This window comes from Macaca thibetana, chromosome 20, assembly GCF_024542745.1.
Source record: "Macaca thibetana thibetana isolate TM-01 chromosome 20, ASM2454274v1, whole genome shotgun sequence".
Classification (NCBI taxonomy): domain Eukaryota; kingdom Metazoa; phylum Chordata; class Mammalia; order Primates; family Cercopithecidae; genus Macaca; species Macaca thibetana.
In genome coordinates this window covers 21533610-21547893 of record NC_065597.1, presented here as the reverse complement: position 1 = coordinate 21547893, position 14284 = coordinate 21533610, and the positions used below count along the sequence as shown (strand labels likewise).

The 14284-nt window shown below is 44.6% G+C and overlaps 1 protein-coding gene across 2 annotated transcripts in view; it reads right to left on the bottom strand.

The window, feature by feature from the left end:
• The window catches only part of WWOX (WW domain containing oxidoreductase), a 1132972-nt gene that overhangs the window by 712433 nt on the left and 406255 nt on the right, over positions 1 to 14284 (bottom strand). The window lies entirely within an intron of this gene.

The following is a 14284-nucleotide window of genomic DNA, read 5'->3' as shown; positions in this document are numbered from 1 at the left end:
CTTTTGGCCGGGCGCGGTGGCTCAAGCCTGTAATCCCAGCACTTTGGGAGGCCGAGACGGGTGGATCACGAGGTCAGGAGATCGAGACCATCCTGGATAACACGGTGAAACCCCGTCTCTACTAAGAAATACAAAAAACTAGCCGGGCGAGGTGGCGGGTGCCTGTAGTCCCAGCTACTCGGGAGGCTGAGGCCGGAGAATGGCGTGAACCCGGGAGGCGGAGCTTGCAGTGAGCTGAGATCCGGCCACTGCACTCCAGCCTGGGCTACAGAGCGAGACTCCGTCTCAAAAAAAAAAAAAAAAAAAAAAAAAAAAAAGAAAAAAGCTTTTGAATTAAATGATATTACTGGGGCTTCCAGCACAAATATACACGTGTTCCCGAAAAGCTAGTCCAGCTGGAAGACTGCTTGGAATAACTAAGATGATACCCAAGCTGAGCCCCCATTTTATAAATTGTAATGAGTCATCTACCTACCTTACCCTCAGTCATAGGAAAATGCTGTCGGAGCCTCAGCCAGGTGTCCCAGCAGCATGCACCTGGCACATCTTGCTATGGCTTGTCATGGTGAAATGCTACCATGGTTAACCCAATGTGGCAGTATGCAGCAAACTAAAAACAAACAAACAAACAAAAGTGGAAACAAGATAGACGAAGGGAGAAAGCAAGGAAGGAAAGAAAGAAGAAAAGGAGGAAGGAAGAAAGAAATGCAAAAATGTTGGCTGTATTTTGTGCAGAGTCAAACTGAATGGCAGTGGGAATAATTCAATTTAATCTTGGCAAGTGGAATGGAGACTGAGCACCCACAGCAAATGCCAAGCCGTTCATACCTTCTGTTTTAGTTTAAAGCTCCACCTATCCCCACGGCACACAGTCATACACACAATTAGTACTGCAGTGACTACAAGCAGTAGCATACCAGGGCTGGCAACACTCTACACCAAAAAGCTATCCTTGGTTCAATACGATCTCATGCATTTGCATGGCACATCAAAACCCTCAACATGTGCTTAGAACCTCACTAGTCTGCTTTGCTGTTGTGTTGAGTTGTTTTGTATTTTCCCACAGGCAGAAACCAGGTTTTGACCCCCTTCTTCTCCATCCCTCTACTGCTTTCTTTGAAGACTCAAAATGAGTCTCAGTGAGGCCTCAGAATGGTAAGGAGCATTTGGTACTACTTAATCCTACTTAGGCAAAGCCAAGAATGTCTATTTATAGCACAGTAAAGATGGAATATAAGGGAGGGGTCCATGGCATGAAATTCAAGGTCTCAGCATCCAGAGACAATGGGACTTCCACTGCCTTGGCCTTGGTTTCTCACAAATGCATTCCATGGATGTATCTGACAGAGGCTGGTGTCAAGTCCTGGGCTGGATACTGGAGCTACAGATTAAAAAAATAAGACGTGGTTCTTACCTGTAAGGAGTCAAAGCCTAATAGGGAAGAGAGTCAAACGCACAAACAACTACCAGATGGTACAACTAGCGCTCTACTAAGAGCCGGCAAAGGGGCTCTGGGCCAGGAGGCAGGAAGCCCGTCCACCGCCCGGCATCGTGGACCCAAGAAGACAGATGATGAATGATCTGCTGTCGCTGCCACTCTCCAAAGAACGGAAAATCTCCATGAGTCCCACTTGACCCCTTAGAAAGGTCAGCTACGGTAAAAAGTAAAGAGGTGGGATAGAAGCCAAAAGAAAAATAAGACTACTACAAAGGGGCTTGTGGACAGCCAAGGGTTCTCCCATGGGTCAAACCCATCCAGAAAGCCTGCAGAGGATGTGTGCCACCCCGCCACCAGGAGCAAGGCCACACGTACAAGAACATCGTAGCTTGCTGTCCTTCTACCACTCCCATCCCCTCAAGTAAAGCCATCTCACTGAGCTAGGGCCACCCTGGACACCTTCGAGTGTTAGATATGTACTATCACCATGTAACATGAGGAAACAGAAGGGGCCACATGGCTTTTACACTTAGGAAAATTCAGTTTTAATCAAACTCAGTTACCTATTGACTCAACAAGGATGAAATTACAATAAAACCATTGTTGCCAGAAGCCAAACTATTAAGAAACCTCGTGTACTTAATATATGAAAAGCCTTCAGAAGTATTCCTTGAATCTTCATAATATTCCATCTAAACAAACATTATTGTGTTTATCTCTCAATGCCAACAAAGGAGAGACAACCGAGGAAGCTGCCTATGTATTTAAGGAAAAACGGGCCTGTAACAGTGGCTCCTGCCTGTAATCCTAGAGCTTTGGGAGACAGAGACAGAGAACGGGAATCGGCCTAAATAAATTCCACTGCTCTCCTTTACTGAATTAGTGAAACAATGTCCCTTCTGAATTTTTCTTGCCATGAAAAGCTCCCGATGCTTGTGTGTTGCTAATTACCCTGTAGGCCAAAGGTGTGCAGCCTGTTCTCGGTCTCTATCACCTTCAACTCCCCATCAATAGCCTCACACCTTGTGCTTCTCAGTGAGTAGAGTTTTATTATAACCTTTGTGAACAGGGCATGTGTGGTTGAGAAAAAGGGCTCTTCCTGAAAACCGTGCCCCTAGGTGAGGAAGGGGTGGGAAGAGACGCGCTTCCTCTACAAACTGTGAAAGCACAGGCGCGAGTGAATGAATGCATGCAATTTATACTGCAATAAGAATAAACCACAAAATACGCTATAAGAAGTCTAATGGCATTATTTTTCTGCTCCTGCTTCATGGTGATAACCCTGAAGCTTTCTTAAAAATACCAAATTTTTTTCTTATAAGTCTCAGTAACTCCGGTGTATAACCTGCCATTTATTTATTTATGATAAAACCACCTCTCGTTGTGAAAAACAGCGAAGGGTGACATCTCCAGACCCAGCCACCATCCCTGCAATGTACTGCTGAGAGTCCACATTTTGGAACTCCAGTCATGAAGAGTGATGAGACCTAATCAAACAAGTATTTCTTCAACACACAATAATGTTAGGTGTTGGGAGGCCCATTTTTACATCAGATTTTTTTTCTTGCATTTAAGTTGTGTGTACATTTTGAATATTAACCGCTTATCAGATGTATGGTTTGCAAATACTTTCTCTCATTCTGGAAGATGCTGCTTCACTCTGCTGATTGTTTCCTTTCTGTACAGAAATTTTTTAGATCGTTGTGATCCCAGTTGTCTATTTTTGCTTTTGCTACCTACGTTTTTGGGTTCATATACAAAAACTCATTGCCCAGACCAATGCCATGGAGCTTCCCCCTTGTTTTCTTCTAGTAATTTTACACTGTCAGATCTCATGTTTAAGTCTCCAATCCACTTTGAGTTGATTTTTGTATGTCGTGTGAGGTAAGAAAAGAACAAATTTTGATAAAATTGGAGGAAAAGCTAGAATGGGAGCTAGAATGGGAGCAAGAAATGAGCATGTCTTATAGAACCATTTGGTCCATTTCCACATCTGCATATGCCTTTGAGTCTTTCCAAACACCACCACTCTCAAGTACGAGCAGAGATACACCTAACAGAAGGTCATCTGCTATTTTATGCCAAAGCAAAAGGCATACGATAGAGGGCTTGGGCCTTAGCATCCAGCATCCCCGAAGCTCCCTGCAAAGTAACTTCTGACCTCGCCTTCTTCCAAAGTTTCCCATTACTAACATCTTGGCCATAGTTAACTCCCTTGATTTGAGCATTTCATTCTCCTTCTGGGTGGCTTGAGAGGGCGGGAAAGCAGAGACGCAATGAGCAAGGCCATCGATCTTCAACAGTCATTCACTCCTCTCCTTCCATGCACACGTCACAGCAAAAGATGTTACCGTAAAGTTGGAGTGAGCTGTCCATGTCTTGGGGCCTGTTCCTCAATGCGCTTCCCATTTCCCTGGTCACAGCAATTGCAAACCCACAGTAAGAAAGCTAATAATTTGTTTAGTTTTACATAGTGAGTTGTCAGTGATGTTGTCTAAAGGGACTCTTGAAACCACGAGTAAACCAGAAACTTGGGGGTGCACAGAATGCATCCTTCCCTTCAAGATCTTACGCACTAAAGAAAGCAGGGTAATGAGACAAATCCATTTCCCAAAACATGTCCATGGAGATTCAATGGTCACACAACGGTCCACACACCTTTGATGTTATCATAGTGGTCAAGCTAGTTGAAAAGAGCCACAGAATGCCAACCTCTTGTTGGCACGCATGATTCCTCCCTTAAATTCCATTTACAGCTCATCACAGATAGGAAACTGTCCCACAAGGTCAACACGACAAGGGCATCTGCAGTGATCTTTCTACATGCTTTGCCAACTTGGCACTCATCTATAACTTTAGAAGACGAGGCAGAACACCAGTGATGACTGCAAACATATGCTTGATTTTTTTAAGCAACAGGAAAATGAAAAATAAACGGGACGAGGGAACATTGCTGCCTTCTGAGGACTGAAGTCGTGTTTCAAGTAGTCAGGAGTGATGGGGACAAGAATGGAGACTTAGGGGAATCTGAAGAAAACAACGTGGTATGTGGGGAATGAGGACAGTCAGGGAAGCCAAATAGCAACAGGTAGAAAACAGCCTAAAAGAAGTACAAGTTTAATCATCCAAAAATTCTAAAGCAAGAGCAAAAATCCAAAATTCAGCAAAAGACACCCTTTCAGGTGTTTAGAAGACTGTGGTTATCCATTTAAAGATGTTCCTGTCTCAAGGAATCTCTGAGAATTATAAATGTGTTTATTAATTTTGATTCTTTACCTAACTAGTAATTGAAAGTTATAAACGTAATCCACACTCATTGAAAAAGTAAAATAAAATAAACCAAGTACTGATTGGTTCAAAGTAAAACATGACCATTTTTCTGGCCAGGCACAGTGGCCCATACCTGTAATCCCAGCACTATGGGAGGTGGAGGCAGTGAATCATTTGAGGTCAGGAGTTCGAGATCACCCTGGCCAACATGGTGAAACCCCGACTCTACTAAAATACAAAAAAATAGCTGGGTGCTGTGGCGCGGGCCTGTAGTCCCAGCTACTTGGGAGGCTGAGGCAGGAGAGTTTCTTGAACCCAGGAGGTGGAGGTTGCAGTGAGCCAAGATCACGCCACTGCACTCCAGCCTAGGTGACAAAGTGAGACTCCATCTCCAAAAACAAAAAACAAACAAACAAACAAAAAAAAAACAAAAAGACCCTTTTTCTATGGCTTCCTAGCCAAACACACACCCTGAGCAAAAAAACCCTATCAAAAGTCTACTACTGGCCGGGCGCAGTGGCTCACACCTGTAATCCCAGCACTTTGGGAGGTTGAGGCGGGCAGATCACCTGAGGTCAAGAGTTCAAGACCAGCCCAGCCAACATGGTGAAACCCCGTCTCTACTAAAAATACAAACATTAGCTGGGTGTGGTGGTGGGCACTTGTACAAACATTACCCAGGTGTGGTGGTGGGTGCCTGTACAAACATTAGCCGGGTGTGATGGTGGGCGCCTGTAATCCCAGCTACTCAGGAGGCTGAGGCAGGACAACTGCTTGAATCCAGGAGGCAAAGGTTGCAGTGAGCCGAGATCATGCCACCGCACTGCACCCTGGGCGACAGAGTGCAGCTATGTCTCAAAAAAAAAAAAGAAAAAGAACGCAACAGTCTACTACTAATCTTTCTAAATCTTTTCCTATAAGCACACAGATGCAAGTTAAATAATTACTTTTAATTTAAAAATATAAATCAATGAAACATCCTCACTTTGCAGTATGTCATATCCTAGGGGCTTGACCCCCTGGGTTTAGCCACAGCCTAAGAGACCTCCACTCATCTGATGGCAGTGAACTGGGTTGCAGCAAAGTACCTAAGGAGGAAATAACAAGCCTCTCTAAGGACAGGCCTAAAACCCTCGGAATGGGCTGTCACTGTGCGATGAACATCAGCCTCTTACTCAATTGACAGGCCTTCCTCCGGCTATAGGATCTTGACTGTAATTACAGGAAAAGCCATACCATAAAGATGGGGGGAGGAGCTAATTGACAAAACGCTCAATGTGCTGACTCAAGGACCGATGACCAAGCCTTAAATTTATTCTCCTCAAAAAGTGACTGATACGTTGTCCATTAAGCCAGGACCATGCAAAATCCAGGAGATGCACTCTTTCCAAAGTACCTGTGTGGGGCTCACACAGAAGACTCTAGACTTTACATCAGAAAGATCTTTGGAGTGTTGCCTGCCAAAAACAAAATTTCAAAAGGCACAGAAGTTTTATTTGTTGCCGTTTTTATTTCCTTTTGTTTGCTTCATGCTTTGTGTTTGTATCAATCTTACTTATTAAACCGTCCAAAATGCAAAAGGAAAGACGTCGCTTTGAGATTTGAACCTCCTTGAAGCCTCTGGTTCCCAACGTTTTTACCTTCCAATGTGATTTGGCTCTGTGTCCCCACCCACATCTCATGTTGAATTGTAATCCCTGTGTTGGAGGAGGGACCTCACAAAGGTGTGTGCTGCAGAGGGGCCCAGTCTGTCCTCCGCAGGAACTGGATTGGATCATGAGGTGCTTTCTAATCACCACCCCCCTAGTACTGTCTTGTGAAAGAGTTCTCCTGAGATCTGCATGTTTAAAAGTGTCTAGCACCTTCCTACTTTCTCTCTTCCTCCAGCGCCTGCCATGTGAAGACCTTACCTGCTTCCCCTTCACCTTCTGCCATGATGATTGTAAGTTCCCTGAGGCCTCCGCAGAGGCAGAAGCCTATACAGTCTGCAGAACCATGAGCAGACCAAACCTCCCTTCTTTATAAATTGCCCAGTCTCAGGAATGTCTTTATAGCACTGTGAGAATGGACTAATACACTTTCGCATTATTATAAAATTCTGGAATCTTTGCTCTACCTAGTAGGGAAGTGTTACTATTAATCTATCCAAATGGAAAGAAAATTCAGGATGATCACATCCTGCAGTGGTTAAGAACACAGACTCTACAGGCTCACACAACAATTCCAGCTCTATGCTCTTGGCCTGTTTCCAACTCTTCCATATGCCTCAGTTTTCTCATCTCTACAGTGGGGATAAGATTGTTGTGAAGGTTTCATGTATGTAACGTTTTCAGAAGAAGTTCTGTGGATTATACGCTTATATACATATAAGTGCATGGCAAGTACTATGTACATATTAGCTCATTCATTAACTTCATTTTGCTGTGTCATTAATCAGAACTCGTAAAAAGAATAATTCTCCTTTAACATCTTTAATATGTATAATTTAACAATTAAATATATTTTATAAAGAACTCAATTGATATTGCAGAGATCTAGAATGACCAAATGCAATTGCTCTTCTGTGCTGTTAAAGAAAATCATAAACAAACATGTTAGTTACTCACACAAGTGGACCTAGCTTGATGTGACAGATATGTTCCCAAAACTTTGTGTGCATAAATCAAGCCATGCCTAAATGAACCGGGTAAGCCTGTCCATCTTGCAGTGAATCCTTTCTTTCCAGGGAAGCTTCTGGACCTGAATAATGCTAGCCACCTGTCTTAAATAAAGATTCTTAACATAGGACATTTTGGCATGTGGCTTTGGCTTATGGTTAAAGACTAAGGGTCAGGTCCAGGCAGATAACGGAAGTAGGAAACATATATTATTCCATTAGGTAACTGACTTGAAGCTTTTCCAGCCTTCTCCCAGGAAGAAGGCCAGGCTCCAACAGCAGCAAATCACCAGACCTAAAATTCCCAAAGGTGTGTGCTGTACAGGGGGCTAGTCTATTCTCTGCAGGAAGAATCATGCTGTTTTCATCAAAATGTCACTTTACAGGGATGGTAAAGAGTACCTCCCATGCTGACTGCAGACAATTAGTAATGACTACCTGGAGTAGTGTGCTAAGCATGATTCTGATTGATTAGTGATGTCTGTCATGAATAAAGGACTTTGGGAAGTGGATGCATGCACACTGAGTATTTGCCATATCCAGACTCAAGGGACACAAGCATTCGGCCTAGCAGGCATGAGGTCCCAGTAATTTGTCAAAAGGCTACAAATGGGGGGGGGGAGGGGGGAACACACCTTGATGTGATTATGCATATTCTCTCAGAACCAATTACTCCCAGAATTATAACTCCGTAAGTCATTGAAAATTATCCAGAGCACTTAAGTACAACAGAATTTCTCTAAGCTAATATACGAAGAAAGTTTCAACATAAATTCAGTCTTCTTTGAGAAGGAAGGGAAACAGTGATTCCATGAATATCTCCTAGCGGCAGGTTGTGGGTTTAGTCCACAGGGTCACAGACTGTCTCCTGCTCACCGCTATTGTCCTAGATGTAGACGAGTGAGTGTTCTGTACGTTATATGCAAACAGTCCAATGTGGATTGGATGCTGAATATGTTTGACTCCAGCACAATGGGAGGTTGGTTTTATCCACAGATGAGAAGGGAGGCTTAATTGCTAGGGTCACAGAGGGGGTCCTTCCAGTGGACCATGTCATGGGTCAACTTACCCACTTTGCTAGCAGATAGAAAAGAAGAAAAAATTACACAGTTTGCACACACACACCCCTTTGGAATGAGTGTCTCATCCAACCTCTACTGCCTTGAGGCTCAGGTTTTCCTCTTCATCCATAAGCTGTGCACACACTGTCACCTAATGGAACTATCTTCTTCCCTGTGTGTGGAAATGCCACTCATCTTCCACGTTGCTCATTTACTGGTCATGTGAAGCCAGTTGGCCAGGAATCTGAGAATGCCAAGTTTCAAAAACGTAGAGACTAACCCCAAAGCACACTCCCACATTCCCTACTCCCTTTGTCCATTGAGAATGGCAAGTGTCACCTGCCATGCTTAAAACACACCCGGACCAGGAAGAAAGCCAGAAGAAGAAGTCCATCAACAAGCAGCACCCTGGGCTGCAGAATCTTGACAAGGGTAACACACAGAGAAGTGGAAGGAAAGGAACGGTAGTACATGAAGGGGACTCTTGGGCCACCAGCGGTGTCTGTGGCCCCCCTCCTCTGCAAATGATAATTATTCAACACAGCATTATATACTACAATTTTCTCCTGGGGTTTCAAATTCAGCTGCCATTTCCCAGCTTGCCAACAAAGAAACCCCAGTTTTGAGTCAGTGATTCCCATTTTGATGGGATTCTGTAATCACTCCCATAGGTATACAATGCACCTTCTTATATACCGCATTGAAAACAAGACGTGGTAGCCAGATATGGTAATGCATGCTTGTAGTCCCAGTTTCTCGGGAGGCTGAAGTGGAAGGATCACGTGAACCTGGGAGGCTGAGGCTGCAGTGAGCAGAGATTGTGCGCCACTGCACTCCAGCCTGGGCGACAGAGCAAAACCCCGTCTCAAAAAAAAGAACAAAGAAAATAACACATTGAGCACCACAGGAGCTTAAATACACAACAGCAGCTGGGAAGGGAGAGAAGTAAATTCAAGAGCTGTTCACTGAGCACCTATTAGGTCATCAGGTCAAGGTTAAACAGGGAATAAAACTTGGTCCTTTCCCCAAGGGGCGTGTCATCCAGGAGAAAAGATGACCTTGTAACCAGACAGTCACGATACAGAAGCACTCATGGTGTCCGAGCTGACTGAGAGGGAAGGTGATTAATGGCCCAGGTGAGTAAAGGTCTGGGAAGTCTTTGAGGAAGATATGAGGCCAAGAGCTGGATGTTGCAGGATGGAGAGCCTTTTGCCAACAGACAAGAAAGCACGAGCAAGGAGAGGGCACAGCTGGTACAGATGACTCAGTCTGGTGAGCTCAGTGCAGTTTGACTGAAGCATGAAGTTGGCCAAGAGGGAGAGGTGGAAGGAAAGAAGGCTGGAGTGGTCACTCGGGGCCAGCTCAGGGGCTGGTGAGCCAAGCCGAGTTGCCCATGATGCCTCTTCCATATAAGCTCACTGCCAGTTTGATTTTATGAGCGCCTGCTAATGAGTCCTGTTTTGCAGTAGAGCAAATGGTGATGGGTGAGCTTCTCGGAGCCATTTCCTAGGCTGAGTAACTGACTGCTCCGCCTGGGGAAGAGAAGCCAGGTTTGCTTGGTAAGGGGTGCTTGGAAGGGGTAGCTGAAGACCATCGTGTAGAAAATATGAGTCAATGCAGTTTGCCGCAGGACAGAGAACTGAGGGCCAAATGGTTCAGCATTCAAGTGGGAGCTTTCCAAGCTAAAGAGGACAGCTGAGCAATCAGAGGATCATTTGTTTTACTAGGTCTCTGCACCATGTCAAAATGCCCTGTCTTCTTTCTCTTCCGTCCCACAACAAGCCAGAAGTCTGAAATGAACCCAGCCTTGAAAACAATGCATGTTCGGGCCGGGCGCGGTGGCTCAAGCCTGTAATCCCAGCACTTTGGGAGGCCGAGACGGGCGGATCACGAGGTCAGGAGATTGAGACCATCCTGGCTAACACGGTGAAACCCCGTCTCTACTAAAAAAATACAAAAAACTAGCCGGGCGAGGTGACGGGCGCCTGTAGTCCCAGCTACTTGGGAGGCTGAGGCGTAAACCCGGGAGGCGGAGCTTGCAGTGAGCTGAGATCCGGCCACTGTACTCCAGCCCCGGCGACAGAGCAAGACTCCGTCTCAAAAAAAAAAAAAGAAAAGAAAACAATGCATGTTCATGAGCTCCCTGTGAAGAGCTTAAATGGATTTGCAGGAACTACAGCAATGATCACAAGAGAATTGCACTAATGATGAGCACCAAAGGAGTCCAAAGCAATGAAGACAAAGGTAACCACATCAACACATGTGCACATACATTAAAAACAGATGAGGTCCCTTTAAAATAGACTGATTGTACCTGAAAGTTACTATATGCTGAGTTATTCATAAACATTACTGTGCACTTCCAACAGGCTTCCATTGGTGCTTGGTTGATGATCACGGGACCATATATTATCACCCAGCTATTTACCTTGTATGTCCTCGGTAAGGAAAGGTCAACCCCGAGTAAAAGCCAATGCCACCACAACCAAAAAAAAAAAAAAATTCCTCCCAATCTGAACAAATCCTTTAGTGTTAAAAATAAACAGAACTAGAAATTGTCTCTAATAAACTAATATTAGTCTCCCCAGAGGGTTAATTATGTCGCTCCGTATTTTAAGAAGAATGTAAATTGCCAGTTTCAACAGATGTTCTTTTAAAAGAATTGGTTATCTGGGAAATGATGGGTCTTTGTTAGAGCTTACCCCAGTGGAATATAAACATTAAAATCATCCGGCTATCTGTCAGACCCCTCCTCCTCCCACAACTGTTACCCATACCAGTGATACACCCTTTGGTTATCAGCAGCTTTAGTGACAAGTGTTCCAGCCAGAACTGTGGTCCCAGATTTCAGATGACATCTTAGGAGGTCTCCACACTCTTCTTGAGCCATCCCAGTGAACCCAGAATGGCGTCTTGCCATCATGCCAGGTCCCAGCTCGGGCTCTCCATGGCCATTTGCACCCTATTCTTTTACCCTGGTGAGCAAGACTATGGGGTCACAAAGAAACAGAGCTAGAAGATTCTGGAAATAGAAGCCCTGTCCAAATTCAGTTTAAATGCTCAAACATGTAAAATTTGTGTTACATACATATTTGAAAGCTGCTAAGGGGAGAATGAAAACTGAAGTCTCACTGGGAAAGTGGTTAGAAGAAAAAGAGAGCTTACAAATGCCCCCACTGATTTCTCTCAAGAGACATTTTGTAGATACTGAAATGTATGTTAGCAGGTTCACAGAGTGAGAGCTTCCACTTGGATATCTGGCCAAGTAAAGAGAGGAAAAAAAAATCCTCAATGTGGCAGTTCATTATTCCAAGCTGAGCGACCTCGGCTGACCTGGGGGTCTGGAGAGAACATCTGTTCTTATGTTATGGCTGGGGGTGGGTGTCTGGCTGCCAACCTCACTTGACCTAACTCTTCATTATCATCCTGGTTAGACTCACTTCACAGATAGGGAAACTGAGGCTGAGGGAGATTAATGACTCCTATGAAAAACCTAACAGAACCTGCTTTCACTATTGATCTGCTAGTAACAAGCATAAAATCTCATCTCAGCCAGAAAGGTAAGCAGATAACTATTGATCTCCTAAAGTGTTTCTGAAAGGGCCTGCCCAGTGCAGGATTTAGACACTGCAGAGACTGGGAAGTTCTGTGTCCTACAGGCAGGAGGGGACAAGGCAGCCTAGTGCCGTTATCAGAGACCACGTCCCAAATGGAAGAAAGAACAAAAGAACAGTAACAAAAGATGTGGCCCACTGAAAGCCTACTCTGAGAAACAGGCATTGGGCATGTTATTTGACTCAACAGTCCCACTGATCTGCCATGAAGATATCACAATACTCATTCAACAGGTAAGGAAACTAAGACTCAGAGAGGTGAAGCCAGTTGCCCCAGTGTCACGCAGTTCCTAATGGCCCATGAAGAAAAGTCCAGGTCTGCTTGACTCAGAGCCTACCTCCCATCCCCTACAGGCACTGTCTCAGATGAGGCCTGATGAGCTCAGAGCACTGATACTGTATATCACAAGCAGCTCCACGGTCTCTCAGGTCAGCTACCTGAGGATCCAGGCTCAAGGTAGGGCCAAAAAGCAATCAGTCTGCTCATATGCAGCTGCCACAATGGTAAATCCAGCTGAAAAATCAGAAACTCTCATCCTTACAGAGGGAATCTCTCAGGAAAAGCCAATCTCAGCACTCTTGGGTCCTAAAAAAGGGCTCCGGTGTACCACTGTGCAGGTTTTACACGATTCAATTACAGAAGCTGCCCTTTACCTAGACTAGAATATGAACTCAGCCACCTAGACATAAACTACACTGAGCCTATTTCACTGCTAAGACAGGACTTGGAAGATTCACAGAATAATTCTGAAATTCACATGTGGACTAACTGCTAAGACTATGCCAACTTCCAGAGTACAGGGATAAAGAGCTTCCTCTAAATAAAGACCCATCTTCCATGTTCCCTCCATCCCCAGCCAAAGGTAACAGGAAACTTTCAAGTCCTCCAAAATGTACATTCCCCAGTTTCCTGTGAGATCTCTCTCTGCTCCACAGCTCAGAAACTAGGCTGGACCCACCAGTAACAGCCTGAGAGAGAAGAGGTCCCAGTTCCACTTACTTTAGAGGCCCCATTTCCGATGACTCCTGTACCTCTTTCGAAGCTTGGGGAAGGTGGGATAGTGATCCTAGGGTAGAAATATTGCTTTTCTTTCTGTGGTCCAGGTTGCCCAGGCGGATATTAATTTGGTGACATAAGGTTGCCTTATGCCCAATTCTAGTGTTGGGGGATTGGTGGTTCCCAGAAGCCAGAGAAAAGGAGGGCTAAATACAATGATGCATTAAGTGGCTAAGAATGTAGCTCTGGAACACTAGTTTCCAGCCAGGAGCCATTTTGTTCCCCAGAAGGCCAGACATTTGTCAATGTCTGGAGACATGTTTTTATTATCCCTAATGGGACAGACAGTATCTAATGGCTAGAGGCCAGGGATGTTACTAAACATCTGCAAGATACAGGACAGACCCCCAGTACAAATGACCCACCTTCCAATATCAACAGCACTAAGCCTCAACATGATAAACTAGAGGAAGCATCTGCATTAAGTCCCAAATACGTAACAGAGGAACCACGCCTCTCCCAAACCCTCAGTGTAAAATGGTCCTGCTGTTATAACACCACACAAAGACGGAACATTAATAAGAGACTCCCTTAAAACTTGTGGACTCATCCTTAATAGATCTCATTAGTTCATATTAGTAGATGGGATACGGAATTGGGGAAATAATTCCCAGAGGCTCAACTCTGCTGATGCATCTGCTTTTTCTGGGAGGAAAATAACCAAATCTCTGCTTTAGTCATTCAGGGAAATCTAGCACCTGTCTATAGCAACATGTTCAAGATGGAAAAAAAAAAAAAAAAAAAAAAGGAAAGAAAAAAACCCGGAAAACAAAAAGATAAATTATTTATCCAGCATAAATATTAAAGAAAATTGCAAAACATAGTCTCGTGTCACCATGCTGTTGTTACAGAATCATCTTGTTATAGCTTCTGGCAAAATACTGTTGTCCTTAATATCACTACAACAGAATCATCTGGCATGCACCAAGCAGGGTACATGTGTCTGCTCGCTGTCGAGGACACTTAGCAGGATGCGAAGCAGCTCATCACACCCCAGCAGAAAACTGTGCAGGGATGCCCTGTTAGGAATGAGCCTGCATTAGGAATAGATCATCAACTTCACCCAAACCCAAGGTGCCATTTAAACCTGGCAGACAATGGCCGGGCGCGGTGCCTCACGCCTGTAATCCCAGCACTTTGGGAGGCCAAGGTGAGTGGATCACGAGGTCAGGAGTCCAAGATCATCCT